General features: G+C 44.3%; 1 protein-coding gene across 1 annotated transcript in view; it reads left to right on the top strand.

Moving 5' to 3' along the window:
- Positions 1–23,975, top strand: part of LOC115083972 (mucin-19-like) — a 100,874-nt gene that overhangs the window by 20,399 nt on the left and 56,500 nt on the right. The window lies entirely within an intron of this gene.

Consider the following 23,975-nt stretch of genomic DNA (forward strand, 5'->3'; position numbering starts at 1 on the left):
ATCACTTTTGATACATACCAGGGGATATCTAGCACTTTCATTTGTGCCGGCATGGGTGAGCAGCATCAATTAATAGTAGGCTTGATGATTCTCAGCAGTCTCCGTAATGTCTCAGATCCTGGCACATAACACACCTCCTGGGGCAGCATGTCTGGTTGACTGATGAATGCCTCCAATCACCTTGGAAGTCAATCAACAGCCACCACTACCCTTTACTTCCTAGACATAGTGGTGGTTGTTGCTCTACTGAAGTTTCAGGGCTTGTAAGTTTCAGTTCCTCCTCATCTTGGGATGTTTTCTTCAATTCCACTTCCATACTGGTTCATCAGCTTCAGTGAAGGTGGGATCGGGGTGAGGATTCTAATTTCTTTGGTAATCTGTGTTCAGCTGTTACTTTTGTAATCCAGTTTGTCCTTCCTCTCTGCTGACGTTTTCCAGTTTAGATGCCTGAAAAACCATTTTATCATTGTCACAGATACTTTTAAGCTTCTCTATCTCCCTTCTGTTCTGCCTCCTGTTTCCTGCAGGCATCTTTCACACTGATCTGGTTTCTTGCTGAGGATCAGGATATCATTCTGAACAGAGGCAGGGTGTAGTAACTGTGGCAGCAGCTTTGTTGATCTGATGTTTCCCAGTTATCTTTCTGCTCTTATAAGGAACTTTGGTACCTGTTGAAAAACATGAGAAAAGGCCTACCAAATGACCTGCCTTTTCCTCAGCTGATCTGAAGTAAAATCAGCCGGCCTCCTTTTTGTGCATCTAGTACTTTCACACTCTGATTCCCTGTGTGTAACCCTGTTTACTTACTTGCTTGTAATTGAGACATAGAATGATGTAGTACTGTATATCCTTTGAGATTATGAAATGTGTTGTTGTATCTAGCTGGTATGGAGTCGATAGAGTCTTGTTGCCTTATGAAAAGGTCAGACCAACTCAAGTTAATTACCTGAAGGATTTAATATATTTCAACTTGAACTTCTCCTGAACTTTACTTAAGTGTTCTCTTCTCACAGATGACTAAACAATTGATCTAAATTACATTACAGTTTCTCTGCCAACCAATGTCAAGTTATTCTGTGTAATCCAAACCCCTAATTAGTGAATCAATCTATATAGTTAGAATGGAAGGTGGGGATGGGTGGCAGCAGAGGAGGAAGGGAATTAGAGTTAGAAAAAAAAAATAACTCCTACAAAGGCAAAACAGCCTTTACACCTAAAATTCCCCTCTAAACCAAGCAGCAGCAGTAACTAAGCAAACTGAAAAGCAATGTAAAAAATATCCCTTAGTCAATAATATCAGTTACAACACACGAATTAAAAGCCAGAAAAATATTTCTGTTTCTATTGAGCATCCTCCAAGAATGTGAGACTTTTTTTTTTTTTGGCTTTGCTGAGCTATATTCAGCCCTTCGGCCCTGATACCTAGTAATATGGGTAGCCAGGACAGATGCTTCTGCCCACGCCCGTCCCTTTACAACCAATAAATACACATAACACAAGTTTGGGATCAACAGGCCGCAGCTTTTATTCACAAACATCCCGGAGCCCGAGCCAGCTCACTGTAACAATCAATTCCCCCTCCCCCCCCCCCCGCCCATCAGCCACGGACCAGCAAGATTGGGCAATCAGAGGCTATCCCAGCCTATATGCAGTCACATCACGAACATGCCCCCCCCCCCCCCACGACTCCCACCACCCAGCAAGGGACCGACCACGTCGACCACCGCCCAAGCAAGGAGTCGCACCAACAACAACAGCTGCACCCAGTTGTTCGGTTAGGAACCACTGACCTGACACCTGTCAAGTCAGACACTTTTAACAATTGCATAGTCCCTCAATCGGCTCGGGCTACCCGCTCCCCCCCGCCCCCCCCCCCCCCCCAGCTGCAACAAAGCCAAACCCCCAAACCGTAACAGAAACCAAAACATAGGGCCGGGCGGGCGGTTATACGGCAGGTAAGCAGCAAATGCCTGCCTAGTAACAGAATCCGCCCACGACTCCTCCCACTTCCAACTGCCCCGGTTCCAGGGGAACCAATCGGCTCCCTAGGAATCCCGAGGTTTGAAAATAAACCTCCTCACCACACCCCCCCCCCCCGCTCCCTTGCCTACTCCTGCAGCACGAGCCCGGATGCAGGCAGCCGCAGCTTCCCCCCCCCCCCCCCCCAACTGTAACACCCCAGCTTGTCAGGGAAAGGCCTGGCACCCATATTACTTTGGCCAGCCCGGGTACAAGACCCGCCTGACCTTGCAGAAATTCAGTTATCAAACAACATTGATACAGCCTTACCTTCAGTTTCAAACAGGTCATTCATTGTCTGACAAAGGAAACATCTTTCTTAAATATTCTTCTGATGAGGCACATGTTTAGGTCCCAGGCTTTTCAGTGTCCAGACTATATCCCTTCCCCCCCCCCTGGATTGAGCACTGAAAATTTTGGAAAAATCCCACGCCAGAAGCAACAGGTAGAGGAGTTAATGTACCACCCCTGAGTTAATCAAACGGGGCTTGGCCTTCCATCTTATCCATCGTAGTAGTATTTACATAATAAAGACTGGTACACGCCGCACATGAGTAATAACCCTTTTTTACCTGCCTGATTCCTCTAGCGACCCATTTTGCTTGCCAGGGCAATTGCCTGAATCTTTTAATACAGTTGTCATTTCTCCATTTAGCCTTACTGGTCTGAGAATAATTCTGAGTACCTATGGTAACCTCTATGATCCTCAGGAGTCCAGATCTATTTCTCACTTATTGGTAACTAAATTAACCTGCATTGTCTCCTGAGAACTGGAATGCTGTGCTGCATCGTGCCACAACTCGCCATACGCAAAATGCCAGAATCGTCCTTTGATACCTAAACCTCTTTTTGGAAATGTGCAAATCTGTGCTGTCTTCTCCTGCAGACCCAAGACCTGCAATTACCCCTTCCCCCCCCCACATAACCTTGTCTCAGTCTTGGAAAGGCCATGACTTTCAGGTTCAGAGACTGTTTTGAAAGTTTCACAGGGTCCAGGGCTGCAAAATGCCTTTCTGCCAAGGAACCATGTTCTCATAATTGATGAAAGTATCTTGCCCCACCTTTATGAGCGTTGCTCCTCACCTTGGTTTTTGGTTATTGACCCCTAATCACTTTATAACTAATTTTTTTTTTTTGGACCATTCAGCAGCTTGTCCCATCCATCCTCACAAAGCTGAGGGTGTGCCTGTAAAAAAATGGCCTAATGTAAGTGTCTCAGCTGTTTGTGCAAGGTTATTAGTCTATGGGTTTAGTCACTTCCAGGCCAAGAGAAGGACATTTGAGATTACGCTGCTCAATCCTCACAGAACTCCCCAACTAGGAAAGCGTTGCACCCTCGTAACCATGATTTATCCAGTTTATTCTAGTATCTCTGCTTTCCGTTATTTGTAATCACTAGCAGTTTTGCGCTCAAGATCGTAATACACCTTCCGTATAATCTCCTGTCAGAAAAGGAGCAATAATCCCAGCCCACTGAGGCTTCGGCACAGTTCCCACTATGCCCCAGGCTCAAAGGCAGAGAAAATTATGAATACCGTATGTACTCCTGCACAAGTTGACCTCATGTACAAGTCGATGGGTGATTTTGAGACCGAAATCCATTGACCCATGTATAAGTCAATGTTTAAAATGAGCAATCCATCAGGAAGATAAGAATTCAAGAAAAACCATGTCCGTATTAAAAAAAAAAATCACTGGGCACTCTAAATTTAGGACAGGTCAGCGGTATTACCAGAGTTAGTTGCATAAGTTAAGCGGCTAACTGCTAATATTGGAGTTAGCTGCTTAATCTATGCGGCTAACTCTACTTCGTTTTGGCGGTTGGCGCATATGTACGCCCATACCTTGGGAACTTTATAGTATACGCGGAAAAACTGATAGTATGCATGTATAAGTCGACCCAGCTTTTTTGGGCTAATTTTCTGGCATAAATTTCTTGACATATACACGAGTATGTATGGTAGCTCTGGATGGCCAAGATCCACTTTTTGGCTGCTCTTAATTGGCCCAAAACCACCTGTGGTATATGCTATCCCTTCGCCATCTGTTTCAGAAGTTAAGTAGTTGGTGTCTTGGTTATGGGTGGTTTCGTGTTGTGTGGACTTTGCCTACACCAGTACTCTCTGTAGATCATCCAGCTCTTGCTGGCCCTGCAAAAAATGGGAGCAAAACACATCCCAATGCAGACTGTCGACTACCCTAGCTACCGTACCAGTTTCTCCCATCCTTCCTTAACACTGGAAAGCCCTTCATCCCAGAATTCCCTTACCAACAGGGAGCTATGGTGTCTGTGAATTCCCCAAGTTCCAGGGCTCAGAGCTCGGCTACCTTTTTGTTAACACTGCCACAAAATATATTTCTCTTGGAAATGACCTTTTTTGACATCTCACAGCTTTCTCCCATGCTCTTCTCCTATGTTCCTTTGAGACTGGATTTTTTTTTTTTGTTTGTTTTTTTAAAGTTACTGACCTTTCTTTGCTGGATCATTACTGTAAGCTTTTATAGCTGTTCTACAGGCAGGGTAATGAATGCTTTAATTAGCCGCCTGCCGACATAGATTTAAGGCTGGAGAAATCTCAGGAATCTATGGAATCTATTGCCAGTGGGACGTGGTCAAGGCAACGGACATAGTGGGGTTCAAAGGAGGGACTGGACAAGTTCCCGAAGGAAAAGTTTATAAACGGTTCTTAGCCAGGTAGTCTTGGGGAAAGCCATTGCTGATCCCTGCGAGTGAGATACAAGAAATAAATCATTATTGGGTTATCTGAGGTGTACTTGTGACTTGGATTGGTCACTGTTGGAGACAGAATGGCTGGACTCGATGGACCTCTGTCTGAGCCAGCATGACATTAAAAAAAAAAAATGACAAAGCTTGAGAGATAAGAAACAAAATTGGAAGATGACCAGGCCTGAAATAGCCTGCCAGCAGAGGTGGTGGATACCAGCATTTTAAGAGGATTTAAACCTGATTGGGACTAGTCATGGAGGTCAGTGATGCTAGGAACCAGTTTAAGAGGGATAAAAGACGTGAGGGGAGTTGATGGTTTTTTTTTTTTTTTTAATCTTTATTGATTTAATCAAAAAGTTACAGAGGATAATCACTTTGTACAGAAACAAATAATCAGCATATTTCACAACTTTCACGGTTATGTTTATTTATTTATTTAAAAACTTTTCTTTACCGTCGTTTAGTAATGCACCATCACAACGGTTTACAATTAGGCACGAAATAAGTTTGGTTTATAAATTATCCAGAGGGAGCCAATAAATTTTCGGTTACATGTTTCAATAATATACTCTATATGGAAAGTGGATTGGGATTTCCATTTTATATGATTAATAGGATAATCACATACATTCTATGCTGTCCTTCTCCTAATTTAATACTTAATTATGATGAAATGTTGCTTCAAAGAATAACAATATCATTAACTTGACCCCAAATTTTGCAAGGGGGGGGAGGGCTTACTACCAGGACATATGAGGAGATAATCTCTTGAGGAATAAGCTTTAACGTTCAATAACTATTCCTTTCCTATTGACTCCACAATAGTAGCATCCTGGACTAGAGGAATGGGGAGTAATCTTTTTTTTCTATTTTCAAGCAAAAATTTCAATTGTTCAGGTACAAAAAAAACCATAGGTAGTATTATGTAGCTTTAATATACAACGGCAAGGGTACCTGAGTGTAAAGGTCGCCCCCACTGAACGGGCTTCCTGTCGCAAGGACAGGAAGCCCCTCCTCCTTTTCTGGGTCGCCTTGGTCAGGTCAGGGAAGACCTGTACATTTTTACCCATAAATTCTGCTCTCATATTTAGGAAATAATTCCTCATTTACAAGACTGAGATCGTGAGAATAAATGAAAGAAACCAAGAGAGGGTAGACCTCACTGTTATTTCAGAAGCAGAAGTCTCTAGGAAAGTTGTTTAAATTTGCCAGGTCAATTACTGGAGCAGCTTCTTCTCCTCTAGGCCTCACGTGTGGCATGAAATACACTTTATTCAAAGTGGGGGATATTCTCTGGAGCTATCTTTAAAATATCCACCATGTATTTCCTCAGAGTTGTTCTCGGCTGTTCGCCCATAACCTTAGGGAAATTTATAAACCTAAGGTTTAAGTTCCTTGATTTATTTTCCAGCTGTTCCAATTTCCTGTTAATGGCGATACGGTCTTTCATTAAAGCTGCTTGAACATCTTGAGACTTCTTTTCTTGTTCTTCTGATCTCTGAATCTTTGGTTGATGTTCCAAATATTTTGCATTAAATTCATGTGTAAAACTTCCAGCTTTTTGAGGACACATTTGCCAGCTGTTGTGCATATTTATATAATGCCATCCCCAATTTGGTCATCAGCTCCCAGAGGGCGTCCATGGTCACTACTTCAGGTTTAGGGAATAAGGCATTTCCTGCTTCAGGCTCATATTTAAAGAAATCTTCGCCATTGAAGGCATTCAAAGTGGAAACAAAGTCCAAATTTGAGTTTGCCGTCGGCAGCCCTGCCATCCCTTCTAGGCCTAAGATTTCACTCCCATTTCCCGCGGTGGCTCCTGCTGCCGCACCCAGAGATCCTACCGGGACCGATACAGCACTCCACCGGGCTTGAGAAATCTTTGGGGGACCGGCACTGGAGGCGTCCTTGAGTCTGGAGGGCTCAAGCTGGTTTCTCCAGGGTCGACTGCGGCGCCTCCCGTGGTCACCTTCGCGGAGCGCGTCTCCTCCAATCTTGAATAGCTTGCAGCCAGCTCCGTTATCGTTCGCTGTCCTGATGGAAGGGGGAAGGCGCTGCAGGGTAAACGCCAACCCGTCCTTTCCTTTTCGGGGGCATAGTTAGAAGCAACAGTCGCAGTTCAGGTTGGAAACGGACAGCGACGGAGCTGTGTTGCTACACCGCTGCCATCTTGGCTCCGCCCCCCTCCCGCCCCAGCTGATGTTTGTTTTAAATGTGGGATGCCATATACCCATCTACCCCAAAGTGGTGGAGAACCAGAGAGGAAGACCACTGGACAGACTGGGTTGGCCAGTTGGATATCTGCTTCCATCTACTGTATAAACTATGCTAATTCAAGCGCAAAAATAAAAAATCTTCGCTTTTATTCACTTGCAGAGAGAAATCCCGCTTTCCTTAAGTCCTCCTTATCAGAACTTTTGGGTAAAAAGCCACCACTTTGTCCCTTTTCCCTCTGCTGGGGGTCCAGCACCAATCCCATCTCTGACCCCACAGTGAGGGGCTTCTCTCCTGATCTCCGTATTTGCCGTTTTTTCATTTTTTTGACTCTCTGGACATAGTGTGGAAGTGGCCAGAGGGGGACGTTCTGTATATAGAACCTTCCAGTGCTCAGGCTGTGGTGCAGTTTTATTCTCGCTGTTTGCAGGTGTGGCTCAGCAGCTATTTTTAATGCCCTGAATAAACAACAAAAAGGGGACCGGGGGGGAAATCCTTCATTTCAGCTGGAGTCTCTCTTTTTTTTAACATCAACCTTTAGTCAAATCCCCAAGTTTCCAATTGCAAGTTCCAGGGCTCAGTACCGTGCTACACTTTCATCAATACTGCCACAACATGTTTTTCCCTTGGAAATAACCTTTTTTGCCACCTCGCACCTTCTCCCGTGCCCTTCTCCTGTGTTTCTGTGTGCTGAGGTTGCTGAGTGCTGACCTTTCTTTGCTGGATCACTGCTTAGCTTTTATAGCAGTTCTCCAGGCCGGGGAGTGAGTGCTTTAATTAGCCTTCTGCTGACATAGATTCAGGGCTGGAAAAATCTTAGGCACCCGGGTTCCTTGAGCATCAAAGGTTTGGGGGCTCGGGCGTCCAATGGAAGAGGCACGGGTGGAGCCTAGGCTAGGGAGAGAGTAAATGGCAGGGGGAACTGAAGCGGCTGTGGGTGGCAGGGCCCTATCGCTGTGCCCCTGGAGAAGTAACTGAAAGGTGAAGGGAGGGGGGGGGGAGAGAGAGAGAGTTGGGCAGTCTGGAGGGAGGAGAAGGGGAATGGAAGGAGTGCCTGGAGGGAAAGGGAAGGGGAGATGAATGAAAAGCAAAAACAAAGAAAAAGAAACAAAAAGAAATGTAAAAATTCAAAATAGACGACAAAAAATATGAAAAAAAAAATCCTAGTTTTAAGTTTTTCTGAATAATTTTTCACCCTTGAATGTACAAGTATGAAAGTTGCAGAATGTAGGTTTGAATTAATTTAAATAAATTTCCTTGACTCATTCTCTCAGCAGTTTTAGGGTTGCTGTTACACAGGCTTTCTCAAATCCATTACAAATCTCTTTGCCACTTCCCCCTCCTATTCCTGGGGGAATTCTGCGCACAAAAACTTAAAATTCTGCAAACTTTATATTGGTCAAAATAACACAATTTACGTGACAGTCTTTAATTGCATTTTAAATTATTACAGAAAAAAGTTATTACTTAAAGATGCAGAATTTTAAATATTTTGAGCAGAATTTCCCTAGAAATTTACTGTAAGAGTGTCCCTTCCACTCGCTCTCCCTACTCCACTGGCCACTTTGCCCTCTCAGACCCCAACTTCTCCATCTGCCAGTATCTCTCCCCTCCACCTCTAGGCTCAACCCCTTCCATTCTATAGCCAGTCCCAGAGTTTGACCCCGTTCTCAGTACTGCCCCTCCCTCTCTCACACACATGCCCCCACTCTCTAGTACACATACACACACCCTCCTACATGCTCCCGCACTCTCTCGCTCGCGCGCACACACACACACATCCCCTCATACAGGGTCCCTCTCTCTTGCATAAGCTCCCTTTCTCTCTCACACATACATTCTCACACAGCCTACCTATGTCTCTCTCAATCACACAATCTTGACCCTGCTGGGCCACATGGCAGCGGCCATCTATGTGGTGCTGCGTACTCACTTAAACATTTGGTGCCTGCAGTGGGGGCTGAAGACACAATGGACACAGTTCTCACATCCGCTGTTCCGGCGAATGAATCTGACCCAGAGCATGAAAGCGGACCTAGGCTGTGGTTGTGCCCCACAACTCTTTCAAGTGGGGCACTGCGTCGCCCTCCGACTCACCAGCTAATCCTCACCACAGACACCTCAAACAAGGGGAGCCCATTTGGACCAGGTACGGACACAAGGGCTCTGGTCTGGCTGGGCGAGAGTTCAACAGATAAACCTTCTAGAGCTCCGAGCACTTGGAAATGCCATACGCACGATCAAGGGGTTCCTATGAGAGAGAACTGTCATGGTCCACATGGATAATCAGGTCGCAATGTTCTGCATAAACATGGAAGGAGGGTCAGGTTCTTGGATGTTGGCAGGGAAACAGTGTGCTTCCTGGAATAGGCAGAGAAGCGCTCCATCATCCTTCAGGCAACCTATCTGCCCAGGGGTAAAGAACACAAAAGCAGACAAGCTAAGCAAGATCTTCCATCTGCACAAACATGAGTTTCTCCAGGACATAGCAGAGGACCTCTTCCAGACTTGGGACCTTCCATGCATGGATCTCTTCACCACGGAACTCAACAGGAAAGTACAGGTGTTCTGCTCCGTCTACCCCAACAAGGATCGACTCATGCAGGATGCATTTCTCATGTCATGTATGGGAGGGCTCCTCTATGCTCACCCTCCAAGCCCATCATCCAGGGGCGGATTGTGGGGAAAATAGTGGCCCGGGGGATTTTTCTCCATACTGGCCCATGGGGTACCCAATTACACATACTATTTGGTGAGTCACCAAATACAGAATAAAGGGACCATAAAATATGTACAGCAATGCACAGACAAACTGAACTGGAAATCACAATAAGTTAGACTGTATGTAATGCAGCAATGGAAAAACAGAAAATACCATCATTCCTCATAAAACATCAAACAATAAAATCAAGAACTATAAAACATCACAATAGGAAAATCATACTAAAAATATGTTTCAAAACTGCTGATGAATAGAACCTCCAGTAATTTAACTCAGGGAAATTTTCAAAAATTTGTATATAACACCAATAAAATATTTCAAAAAGAGCAGACATCAAATAATATTCAATAATTAAAACTAATAAGGATAGAAAAAATCCCTGGTTCTCCATACCTGGGAACTTTTAATTCCAGTCACCTTGAGATGGTCATGAATTAGTTGTTCTCTAGCACAGTGGTTCGCAACCTTTTTTCTGTCGGGACACACCTGGCAGATGGTTCTTACATGCGTGACACACTGAACACATGACCATCATGGGGCTAAATGTAAAAGTACAGTTTGCATCCACGGGAACCCTCCTGACCCACAATTATGGATGTAAAGCAGAATTATGACATTCCCCATACAACTCACCTTACAAAAAATATATTCTGGTTCTGGTGTCATCTCAGTAACAGCAACACAAACTCCAACTACCAGGCTCAATAGCCCTACTTATGAAAAGACAGCAGTTTATCACTAATGCATGTCCTCTTGAGAAAATAAAACAAATAAGACTGATACAGTAAAATACCTCACCTCGGTCAATACACCTCCTATTAGGAAAACAGAACTAGCCAAGCAGCTATAGATCCCAACACAGAAATAATTGTATAACTATACTAATAAGCAGAGTAAATGTTTCACAACAACTATAAACAGAATAATATCCAACAATTAAAAACTCAAAAATTATTTAAAATTCTCCAAACACCAATAAAATATTTCAAAACAGCAGACACATCACATAATATTCAGTAATTAAAATGGCAGTCAATCAAGAAAAATAAACTTAAAAGCCACTTTTACTTACCCCCCACCAGCAGCTCTCCTACTCCTCTTCCATGCAGGCTAGTAGCACACACCAGAAGCAGTAGTGGCTGAAGCTCTGTACTAATGGCCCTCTTCATTAGGGCACACAACCAATCTCTCTGACACACGCACACATGCACACACACACACGTACCTTTTCTCTTACATGCACACACACACACAGGCTTCCCACTTCTATGTTCTATCTTACATGTACAGGTTTCTCACTGCCATGCTGTCTCTCACACATACCAGGTTTCTCATTCCCATAATCATTTTCTTTTTCTCTCACGCACACATACCAGTTACTCTCACATACCAGTTTCTGTCTCTCACACATCAATCATCTCATGACCAGTCTTTCTCTTACACACACACCAGTCATCTTCCCGATCAGACTCACTCTCTCTCTCATGCACACACACAGGCTTCCCACTCCCATGTTCTGTTTTAAATATACAGGCTTCTCACTCCCATGCTGTCTTTCACACACAGCCAGGTTTCTTACTCCTATGCTAGCTCTCACCACATGCACAGGCTTCTCATTCCATAATCACTTTCTCTCTCACAGACACACACTCCAGTCATCTCCCTGACCAGTCACTTCCATTGTCTCTCCTATATACACACATCACCTCTCTGACCAGGTTCTCTCAATAACACACATGCTCTCTCTCACACACTTTACATAGATGATCTCAATCAAATGCTCTCACACACAGGCTCTCAGTCACAGTTACACATGCACACTCTCAATCACACATACATGCTCTCACTTACACACAGGCTGGCTGGCTTTCTCTCTCTCATTTCCTGCCCCCCCCCCCCCCCAAGCACAAATGGTAGCTGCAGCAGCCTCCTCCTCCTCCAGTTCCCGCAGGCCAAGAAAGAAGAATCCCATCGGCCACAGGAGGCTAATTCTGTTGTCTCCTGTGTCGATTTCTGGCCGCTTCTAATTTTGCTTCGGGCCCACGCTACTGCTCGGGGCTGCCGCTATTTTTTCATGCGGCATGGCTCTTTCTTCTTCCCGCGCCCCCCTCTGAACATCACTTCCTGTTCTGGGCCAGGGGGGCAGATGCGGGAAGAAGAAAAGGCCCAGCCGCAGTTGCCAGCTTCCAATGACACTGCTGCCGGCCCTTATCCCATTCTTCCACCACCGCCAACCTGGGCTCTCGCGTTGGCCCATGGTCTCCTTTCCTTTTCTTTGATCGCCACTGGCTTGGGTTCCAGCGGCGGCTCGTGGCCTCTTTTTTTCCTCTCGGACGTCACTCTCCCGGGTTCTTGCGGCGACACTTGGGTTTCTCTTCACTTTCTTCAGCCGCCGCTGGCTTGTGTTCCGGCGGCGGCTCATGACCCCTTCTGCTTGGGCTCTGGTGGGGGCTCTGCCGTGGCCTTGCAGGCCTCTCTTCCGGCCCCGCATGGCTGTGGCAGGATGGCTCTGCCGCGACCCTGCAGGTTTCTCTTTGGGCTGCAGTGCCAGCAGACCCTCTTCTTGTCTTTGGCCGGGAAGTAAAAAAAAAAAAAAAAATCACATGATGGGAGTGACCGGCCCACCAGGGGAAGCCCGATCCCCCGATAGGCCAATCCGCCCCTGCACTCATCTCAAGAACAATACAGAAGTGTATCGCGAATGTCACCAAGGCAACCGTGGTACGCCTATCTAGTGCGACTAACCGTAGAACCACCTATTCTCCTCGGTGACAGTTGCATATCTGCTGATGAAAGACAATGGCACCCTGTTTCACCCCATGCACTCCTTGCTTCATCGCACTGCATGGAGTTTTAAAGGACAGTATTAAGTCTCCTACACTTGCCATCAGAGATCCAAGAAGTCCTGATGCCATCAGGAAATCTTCTACCAGAAGGAACTATCAGGGCAAGTGGGTCAGATACTCGGCCTGGTGCGACAACAAGGGCATAGACCCCTTCTCCTGCTCACCGGAACTCCTTTTAGAGTATCTCCATTCCCTTTACAAACCAGGACTGGCAACAGCTTCGGTGAGGGTCCACTTCAGTGCCATTGTTGCCTATCATCCCTGCAATGGCATGCTGGTGTTCAACCCCTCACTAGTCTCCAAGTTCATGAAGGGCAAACTACGACTGCGACTACTTGTGCTCAGGCCGCCTGTTCCGTGGGACCTCAACCTGGTACTGGAACAGCTTATGCTTTCCCCCTTTGAACCTCTGGAAAGTAGTCATATGAGATATCTCTCTTGGAAAGTTCTGTTTTTGGTCACCCTGACTTCTACTAGAAGAGTCAGCGAGTTGCAGGCTCTGGTTCACTATTTGCCATACCTTGAATTTCATCATGATCATCAAGGTGACTTTATGGACACACCCTTCATTCTTACCCAAGGTGGTTTCTGCTTTCCATATTAATCAAATCATTACCCTACCAACCTTCTTTCCAAAGCCGCACAAAGAAGAGGGTGAGAGGCGGCTCCACTCGCTGGACTGATGGCGAGCCTTGGTCTACTATAAGTGTAGAACGCACTCCGAATCTAGAACCTCACAACTATTTGTTTCCTTCAACCCGAATGCCCCGGAACTGCCAGTCTCCAAGAGGACTCTCTCAACTTGTATTTCACAGTGCATTCAGTTCTGTAACAATAAAAGATCACTAAAGGCCCACCAGATGAGAGAGGTGGCAGTGGCAGTAGCTCACCTACGGGAGTTCCTATAATGGACATCTGCAAAGCCGCTATGTGGTCCTCACTGCATGCTTTCACTTTCCATTACTGTCCCAACCAGCAAGCCGCTGCAGATGCGGTGATGGGCAGAACCTTTCTCCAGTCAGGGACCACATAAAGAGACTGCCCGTATCCTGGATCAGGTTGGGCACAACACGTCCTACTCAGCCTCGGGAACTGCGCAGTCCCCACAAGGACCCTTCATACTGAGCTCACAACCTTCAGCTGGAGACTCCGAGATAGCATGATTTATTCAGCCTGATTATCTGCAGGTAAAAAGCAAGTTTGCTTACCGTAAACTTGTTTTACTTAGAGGATGAATTAGCCACCTCCCCGAACAGTCTCCAGTTCATGCTTTGCAGACACGCTTTGAGATAGACTGAGGAGAAAATGGAGCTGTGCGAGAGAGGATGCGCAGTCGCACACAGAGCAAAGCTCTGTCATCTTTAAGAAGCTCCGCCTAGCTGCCCCGGGGGGACATCCCAGTCAGCATGGCTAATTCATCCTGCTGTCTACGGAAAACCTTCCATTTACAGTAAGCAAAAACTTGCTTTTATCAGGGCTATTTATTGTGTATGAAACCATATCTACTTTATCCATCAAAAAAAGACACAGCAGAAAAAGAACAGATGCAGAGAAGGGTGACAAATATTACGGTGAATGGAATGGCTCGCCCATGATGAGAGGCTTATGCAGGCTAGGGCTCTTCATCTTGAAAAGAGATAGCGGAGAGGGGACATGATAGAAGCTTTTGAAATGAGTGGGGTGGAACGGATAAATAAATAACGGTTCTTTACCCTTTCGAAAATTACTAAAACAAAGAGACACTCCATAAAACTATAACAACCAGCAGGTTTAAAACAAGTTGTAGAAAGTTAACTTTTTCAGTCAGCGCACTATCAAGCTTGTGGAATCTGTTGCCAGAGGATTGTGGTCAAGCCGACTAGCATAGCAGAGTTTAAAAGAAGTTTGGACAAGTTCCTGGGAAGTGAGTAACAGGAAATAGATCTGCTTTTTTAGGATCTGCCAAATACTTGTGACCAGAACTGGCCAGTCTGAGACAGGACCCAGCATGGCATTTCTTTTTTTTTTTTTTATGTTCCATTACAGTTTAGTGATCTCTCAAGTAGCATTAAACATCAAATCTGCTAAAAAAAAAAAAAAAAAGACATCTGATGTGGTGATCCTATGTGTTATATTTAAACTTTTATATACCACTTTCCTTAAAACAAAGAATGACCCAAAATGGTTTACAACAATCAAATAGTACAATAAATCACAATACAGCAAATAAAATACAATACATATATTTAAAATAGTACTAGAAACCTAACTTGGCTGTACCTCGTTGTCACTAGGAGTTGGCAAAGCTATGATGCCAGTTCAGTTCTAACATATCAATATCAAATTAATACAAAATCAAACCCACCTAATTTACACTACAAACTGCTTACAAACTCACCCATAGACATATGTTAGGTACCCCAAATTTTCAATCCCTTTTTTATTGCAATCTTATTTAATAGATTTATATTCCACCTTTTGACACTTCAAAGCGGATTATATTCAGGTACTGTAGGTATTTCCTTATCCTCAAAGGGGGCCTGTTTACTTAAAGTTTTTTTCTCATTCTGTATCTATGGGAAAAATGCTTAGTAAATGACCCCCTAACTTTGTACTTGAGGCAGTGGAGGGTGAAGTGACTTTCCCACAGTCAGAGGGAATGGCAGTGGGATTTCAACCCTGGCTTCCCTGGTTCACAGCCCACTGCTCTAACCACTAGGCTACTCCTGGAGTTCTCTTTAGTGGGGTTAATGTATTCGATGATAGGAAAGGTGTACATGGATTATGTGCAGAGGTCTAGATTATTTTAAAGTAATATTAATCTTGATCATTTTGTAGTCCTGGTTCTCTGTTGATAAGCAGGCAATGAATTAGCCAACACGTGTGGGGTGACATCATCCGATGGTGCTGATATGGACCCAGCGCTCTGAGCTCAGTAAAACCTTTGCTGAGCATGAACAAGAATTGCCTTGTAAGCCTTTCACTCTTTCTTTATCCAAGCTATTGTACAGATATATCTCAGTCTCTTTAACATTTTGGATTCTTGGTCCTTTTTAATGGTTTTAAGTGCCTCATTGTGTCTTTTAATTCTATCTTGGAAGCCTCTTAAATAGTATTTTCAAGTTATTAAAAAAAGGTTTAATATGGAAAAATCCAAGACTAAAAACCCTCGTTCAGCAGCCTCTATTTGTGGGTGTTGGATGTCCATCATGGATATGCATGTCATCTGTTAACTGCTGCCTGGGCTCCGACCATGATTCCTCCAGTTGCTACAGCTGTGGTTGGATGGCCCTCAGGGCGTGGCAGATCCATGCCTGAAAGATGGAAGCCCTAAAAAAGGCACTGGCAGATTAGGGCTCCATGGCCTTCGAACCACTCTTCATCTAGGAGTGAGGCATTGTCAAGCTCTTAAAAAAACAACTGGAAGCCGATGCAACGTATCGAAGTAGCAACCAAAAGAAGAAGATGATCGGTAAAAAGGGATTCTTTATTTAAACTGTATGCGGTAAACAGTAATGCCCGACTCTGGCTGAGTTTCGCTCTTATGACAGAGCTGCTTCAGGGGCTGGTAACTCTCAGGATTTCACCCTGAGACTCAGGGAATTTGCATCAGTTGCAGGGTCTCAGGGGAAACACTAGAAATATCAGGGCCTCTCTGTATACAGCTCAGCCACTCCCCTTCCTCAGAAAGCCTGGGATCATTTGATTTCCAGTCACCCTGAGATCGCCCTAACTCCCCAATCCTCCTCCTTCCTGCCCGTTCGGCTCCGGCAACATTTTTCTTCCGGGGCCACGTGGGCAGGAAGGAGGAGGAGCACTTGCACGTTTAGACGTGACCTTTTTCTTCGGGCCGTGGTGAGGTGAGCTCCACCATGGCCCTGCTGATCTTCCTGCTGTGTGTCTCCGGCACAGCACAGCGATGCTTAACTTCTCAGCCGCCAGTGGGATGAGGTCCACCGGCGGCTGCATTGGCTCCCTCTGACCCTCTTCCCTCCGAGGCCGCTCCGATTTTGGAGCGGCCTCGGAGGGAACTTTCCTTCGCCCTCCCCCACACCTTCCCCCCCCCCCCCCCCCCCGGCCCTATCTAAACCCCCCCCCTACCTTTGTGCGCGTCGGCCCGCAGCCCCGCTCCGTCCTCCGGTCCCGGGGGCTGGTCCGGAGGCCTCCACCACGCCCCCGGGCCAGCGCCACGCCCCCGGGCCCGCCCCAGACACGCCCCCTCCCGCCCCTTTTCGAAAGCCCCGGGACTTGCGTGCGTCCCGGGGCTTTACTTGCCTCGGCGGCCTATGCAAAATAGGCGCGCAGGGCTTTTAAAATCCGCCCCTATGTTACTATGTAAATAGCTATGCACATTACAGAACTAGAAACCAGAGGTGACATTTTTCATGGGCAGTGACGTCCACACTGGTCTGTGATACGATATTTTATTTTTATTTGTTGCCTGTGTAGTTCATTGTTTTTCGTTGGTAGCTCAAGTCAAGTTACATTCGGGTGCAGTAGTAGCTACGTCTCTTAGGGAGATCACGTGAGAATATAGAAAAGCTGATAAAGAGGAAAGGCAGCAGCTTAAAAAAAAAATCTGTGCAGCTGCAAACTCCATGGTCGGTTTTAACATGCGTGCACTTCGCTGAAATTTTCACGGAGAAACTCCCCGTGTTGAAAATGAACAAGCAAAAAGTCTGTGCATGAAAATCATAAGAACATAAGAACATGCCACACTGGGTCAGACCATGGGTCCATCAAGCCCAGCATCCTGTTTCCAACAGTGGCCAATCCAGGCCATAAAAACCTGGCAAGTACCCAAAAACTAAGTCTATTCCATGTTACCGTTGCTAGTAATAGCAGTGGCTATTTTTTAAGTCATCTTAATTAATAGCAGGTAATGGACTTCTCCTCCAAGAGCTTATCCAATACATTTTTAAACACAGCTATACTAACTGCACTAACCACATCCTCTGGCAACAAATTCCAGAGTTTAATTGTGCCTTGAGTAAAAAAGAACTTTCTCTGATTAGTTTTAAATGTGCCACATGCTAACTTCATAGAGTGCCCCTTAGTCTTTCTATTATCCGAAAGAGTAAATAACCGATTCACATCTACCCGTTCTAGACCTCTCATGATTTTAAACACCTCTATCATATCCTCCCTCAGCCGTCTCTTCTCCAAGCTGAAAAGTCCTAACCTCTTTAGTCTTTCCTCATAGGGGAGCTGTTTCATTCCCCTTATCATTTTGGTAGCCCTTCTCTGTACCTTCTCCATCGCAATTATATCTTTTTTGAGATGTGGCGACCAGAATTGTACACAATATTCAAGGTGTGGTCTCACAATGGAGCGATACAGAGGCATTATGACATTTTCCGTTTTATTTACCATTCCCTTTCTAATAATTCCCAACATTCTGTTTGCTTTTTTGAATGCCGCAGCACACTGAACCGATGATTTCAATGTGTTATCCACTATGATGCCTAGATCTCTTTCTTGGGTTGTAGCATCTAATATGGAACCTAACATTGTGTAACTATAGCATGGGTTATTTTTTCCTATATGCATCACCTTGCACTATTCCACATTAAATTTCATCTGCCATTTTGATGTCCAATTTTCCAGTCTTACAAGGTCTTCCTGCAATTTATCACAATCTGCTTGTGATTTAACTACTCTGAACAATGTTGTATCATCTGCAAATTTGATTATCTCACTCGTATTTCTTTCCAGATCATTTATAAATATATTGAAAAGTAAGGGTCCCAATACAGATCCCTGAGGCACTCCACTGTCCACTCCCTTCCACTGAGAAAATTGTCCATTTAATCCTACTATCTGTTTCCTGTCTTTTAGCCAGTTTGCAATCCACGAAAGTACATCACCACGTATCCCATGGCTTTTTACTTTTCGTAGAAGCCTCTCATGAGGAACTTTGTCAAATGCCTTCTGAAAATCCAAGTATACTACATCTACAGGTTCACCTTTATCCACATGTTTATTAACTCCTTAAAAAAAGTGAAGCTGATTTGTGAGGCAAGACTTGCCCTGGGTAAAACCATGCTGACTTTGTTCCATTAAACCATGTCTTTCTATATGTTCTGTGATTTTGATGTTTAGAACACTTTCCACTATTTTTCCTGGCACTGAAGTCAGGCTAACCGGTCTGCAGTTTCCCGGATCGCCCCTGGAGCCCTTTTTAAATATTGGGGTTACATTAGCTATCCTCCAGTCTTCAGGTACAATGGATGATTTTAATGATAGGTTACAAATTTTACTAATAGGTCTGAAATTTCATTTTTTAGTTCCTTCAGAACTCTGGGGTGTATACCATCCGGTCCAGGTGATTTACTACTCTTCAGTTTGTCAGTCAGGTCTACCACATCTTCTAGGTTCACCGTGATTTGATTCAGTCCATCTGAATCATTACCCATGAAAATCTTCTCCAGTACGGGTACCTCCCCAACATCCTCTTCAGTAAACACCGAAGCAAAGAAATCATTTAATCTTTCCGCGATGGCCTTATCTTCTCTAAGTGCCCCTCCCCACCCCAAAGACACCCACAGGGAACACCTCATGTACATGCGCTGTGGTTAAATGCCTTTTAATATTGCTCCCCAGAGGTGAAAACCATCAGATTTCTTACTCTGGTGATCAGGTTTCAGTTGGTATTTTAAGAACTTATGCAAAAAGTATTTGTTTACGCATCAAACCCTGAAACATTACTCTCCACCCCACCCCGATGTAGCAGGATTTTGTTTTGTTTTTTATCTTCCTACTAAAATTTTTTTTTTTTTAATTGTGAGAAACTGAAAAGGAATTCCAAATGGAAACTATTTTATCAGCACATTGTAATGCCGGAGGAACTGGCCGTAATGTTGTAATGCTATTGAAAGATATTTAAAAAAAAAAAAAAAGACAAGAAAAATCTTTTCCTGGCTTTGTATAAATAACCTTCAGAAGTGGTTTAGAGTCATCCAGAAAGGAGATTTGCTAACCTATATGTTGCACAGTTCGAAAGGACACACTATCGGGACTTTATTTGTCTGGGGGTTATATTCATTGATGATGTGTGTGTTGTTTGGTCGGGGTCTGAGCTACATCTGCAGTTTTTTTATTATTACGTGGATTAATGAAAGAAATCCAAATCTTCGTTTTCAGTACAACCCCCATGCCAAGCAAGTCTTCTTTCTGGATGTGCTGGTATACAAGCACGAGGGCAGGCTTAACACTGCCGTCTTTACCAAGCTGACTGATAGAAACACATTGTTGCACGTTAACAGCTACCACCCTTATAATTTATGGGCTGAGATCCCCATGGGATAATCTCTTAGAAGTACTTGTGTACTTCCCTTACAAAGTAGAAATTACAGTTGCATATCATATACAAGAAGTTTTTGACAAGGGTATAACCTAAAGTTGTTAAACGTGCCTATAAAAGAGGACTTTTTGCCAACAAAGATCTTCCGCACTAAGCAGGATCTAGGACCCCCCCTCCCATAAATAGAGTGGTCTATGTTGTATCCTTCTCCAGCAAATCAGGTATGATTCAGGAAATGGTACTGAAGCATTGGCATGTGCTGATGCTACACGATGTATTTGAAAGCAAAACTATTGTTCTCCTGCATTCGGGGCCGTAATCTGCAAGGCAGACTGGTATCCATCCACATTGCTCCATATACGTACTGGGCTTAGTACGGGAGGCCATGGCAGTTTACCTGCACTCACTGCGTTGTTTGCACTAAAGTTCTTATGATAACGATCTCTTAACACCCTTCGTTACCGATTTTGCTATATTTTGCGTGGATATTTTGACTGCAGCAGGGCGCAAGTGATACATGCCGTCCGGTGTCCATGCCGGAAGGTCTAAATAGGACAGACTAAGTTGCCTACTAAAACTCGGATTATTCAACACAATAGTTGCATTTGCACGCAAACATTGGAGTTGCCCTGAGTTAAACATTGGCTGGAGTGTAATGACACATTGGAACAAGTGAAATTTTTTTTTTTTGTCATACAGAGACTCATTTAGCCTAGAGGCGGAAACATTTGTGTCTTACACCATCGTGAACAATATTTTATTTGTTCCTTGCACGCTGTGGTACCAGAAGCTTTAAATTCTAACATCGATAAACATTGGCTGGAGTGTAATGACACATTGGAACAAGTGAAATTTTTTTTTTTTGTCATACAGAGACTCATTTAGCCTAGAGGCGGAAACATTTGTGTCTTACACCGTCGTGAACAATATTTTATTTATTCCTTGCACACTCTGGTACCAGAAGCTTTAAATTCTAACATCGAATGGGAAGAATTTTTATGATCAAATGTATTCATGTTCTGGCTTAGTATGTATAGATTAAATATCACCGATTCAATGCCCTCAGTTGTCACGTAGCCTCTCTTGGAAAAAGGCATGTATTACTCTCCAAAAGCTGTTTTCTTGAGTATGTATAAATACTATGTAGATCTTGTGACATCCAACTTCATTTTTGGTTTCCCAGACAGAAGAAATGGTGGAGGAAAAGCTCAGGAACTGTCTGCACAAATATAGAAACATAGAAACATAGAAATGACGGCAGAAGAAGACCAAACGGCCCATCCAGTCTGCCCAGCAAGCTTCACATTTTTTTCTCATACTTATCTGTTTCTCTTAGCTCTTTGGTTCTATTTCTCTTCCACCCCCACCATTAATGTAGAGAGCAGTGATGGAGCTGCAACCAAGTGAAATATCAAGCTTGATTAGTTAGGGGTAGTAGGGTCTGGTTTTTTGTTTAAGCATTAGATTGCAATTTATTCTTCATCATTTAGATTCTCTTTTGAAGATTCATTAAAATTATAGTTACAATTTATTTCAGATTTTAGCTAATATGTTGAAAAAGGTTAACTTCACTATTTGTGGCTATTCTACTCTTTGTGGCTATTCTACTCTTTCATAAGAGTCGCTGATCATATTTTGAATTCCAGTGTTACAGCGGTAGGTGTGGGGCATGTGGGATTAGATTATGCATTTTAAAGTCAGCACATTGTGGGTTTGCTTGTAGTTGGCATGGTCTACCTGTGCATTTATATCTCTTCCTCCTGAAGAAGCCTGTACATGGCAAAACAGAGGTCCTTTGTCGAGGGGAGATTTAAATTTACAAGTAAAACCTCAAATCACCATTGAAGAGGGAAATAAACTCTGAAGTAGAGCCTCGAGTTATTACTGATAATAGGATATACCAATAGTGGCTTAGTACCACCAAGCTGGATGATTTTGATATTTTAGTACCACGATCCATTACAAAGGATTTTGAAAGGACATTCAACACAGGTTGAGATATTTGGAGTCAGCCCATTTCTAGTTTGAATATCAAGTTACTTAAATGTATTTTGTTTAAGTTGAATCCAGAACCAGTGGGTTATGCACCTCTACCAGCAGATGGAGATGGAGCAAAGCTGACATCACAGTATATATATATCCCTGCAGTGACATCAGCCTGCCAGTATTCTCCGTCTCCAGCAGATGGTGGACGTGCATCTCCCTACTGGGGGGGGGGGGGGGGGGTTGCTTAAAAAAAGGTGTTTTTTTTTTGAAGGAGAAGAGAAGAATTATTCGCCCCGCTCTCCTGTGTTGATACCTTCTGGTCCCTCCACCCTCAGTTGAGAATTCCTGAGGTGATTTCCTTGATCCCTCAGAACAGAGTGCCTTGGTCTAGTAGCTGGTTTTCCAGCTGGCGTGGACTCAGCTATAAAAAAAACCCCAAAACGCTGAAAGGCAAGCGGGTGCAGGAGGCCGAGCGCAGCAGTGAAGGTACTTGCCTTCTCCCCCTGCAGCTGGAGACTGACTTTTTACTCAGTTTTTCTAATTTTCTCATTTCACTAATATTTCGTATCTATTTGCCTCTTTCTGACCTTGATATGGAGCTCAGCATGCACTTCAAACATGCAGTTTGAAAGTAAGTGAGATCATCAAGCATGGAGTCCGTGAATACCTTGTTCAGACTAGAATCCCAATATAATCATGGGCATCTCTTAAAATATTTGTTCTTCGCTTTTTATAATTCCATCAAGCTATGCGATACTTGTCCCAGAAACAGGTTGTGCAAAATTTGTTGCAAAGTGCCTGACACGGTTCCCTGTTCCACCCGAAGCAGAAACATCGAAAAACAGGGCCATGACGGGTGCTTCAAGACAAAATCCTGCACAAGACCGTTTCTAGGATAAGAATCACCAAGACTTGCTGAAATTATAAAAGGAAATGCAAAAATATTTCAAGAGAAGACCCGTGATTGAACAAAGCATTCACGGAGTCCATGCATGACGATCTCATTTACTTTCAAACTGCCTGACTGACGTGCATGCATATCGAGGTCAGAGAGTGGTGGATAGATTTAAAATATTAGCATCATCCGATCATTATTTGTTATCAGCTGACATTGCCACTGACAGCCATAATAGTTTTGTTGTCTTTCTCCTTCCCCCTAATTTCTTTAAATTCATCTATGGCTTTGTCACTTCATTTCCACTCTTGAGTCCTCTGATTCCCCACTCAGTGAATCCTCAGCTGCTCATCACTGTTTTAGTCCTGCCCTGCGCGTGCCGCCCCTCCCCTTCTACCTTCCCTCATAAACCCTGTCAGGCTCTGAGGTGTTCTAAGAAAGCATAAGCCCCCTAGTGAGTTTTTCTCCCATTATTCCATGCCTTTCTGGTTTTCTTTCCGCATCTTGTGCGGATAAATAAATAAAACGTGAATCTGATTTCCAAGAGTAGATGCCACGTACACAAACTCTTGCTTATGTTCGTCTCCTTCTTTTTTTCCCCCTCCACCCTAATTCCCCACCGCTGCTGTCTTCAACTTTCCACACCCCCCAGATGTCACTGCCTCTTCCTTCTCCCCCCACCCCCCTGCACCTAACCCTCTCCCCCGTTTCACAGCCGGCATTCGCAGCTCACTTTGCTTAGCTTCACCTTCGTTTTAATTGAAAGAGGTCAAACGGCGTGGGGGCCGTCTAATTTTATAAGTCACGCCACTTGCCGCAGAATCGCAGGAGGTGAATATTGTTGTAAGAAGAGATCTTCCTTCCTAAATTGGCGGAATTCGGCACTTGATTCAGCTCTGGTGAGCCTGATGGCAATGCTTTAGACCCTGTCCACAGGTCTAAAAAAATAAAATAAAATAAATAAAAATAAAAAGTTGTTGTGTTTCCCGCCCACTCTGTCTCCCACCCCCATCACCTTGCACGTTTTACTTGTGCGGCTGCAGGCTGACATTTTTAAGCGCGCCAGGTATTTCAGGAAGAGAAAACCAATTGGGAGAAGGTGGTAATGTCTCTTCTGGACTGCAAACACCCTTTTTTTAATATTCCTACTTTATATCATTTCATTTCAAATTCACTCGAAGCACAGAATGATCAGATTGAAACTGCGGGGAGGGAGGGGAAAGAAACGTACATTCTGTGGTGGGGGATCGGGACCGCCGTCACCCCCGCTCTTTTGTCCCAGC

This window comes from Rhinatrema bivittatum, chromosome 2, assembly GCF_901001135.1.
Source record: "Rhinatrema bivittatum chromosome 2, aRhiBiv1.1, whole genome shotgun sequence".
NCBI classification, from domain to species: Eukaryota; Metazoa; Chordata; class Amphibia; order Gymnophiona; family Rhinatrematidae; genus Rhinatrema; species Rhinatrema bivittatum.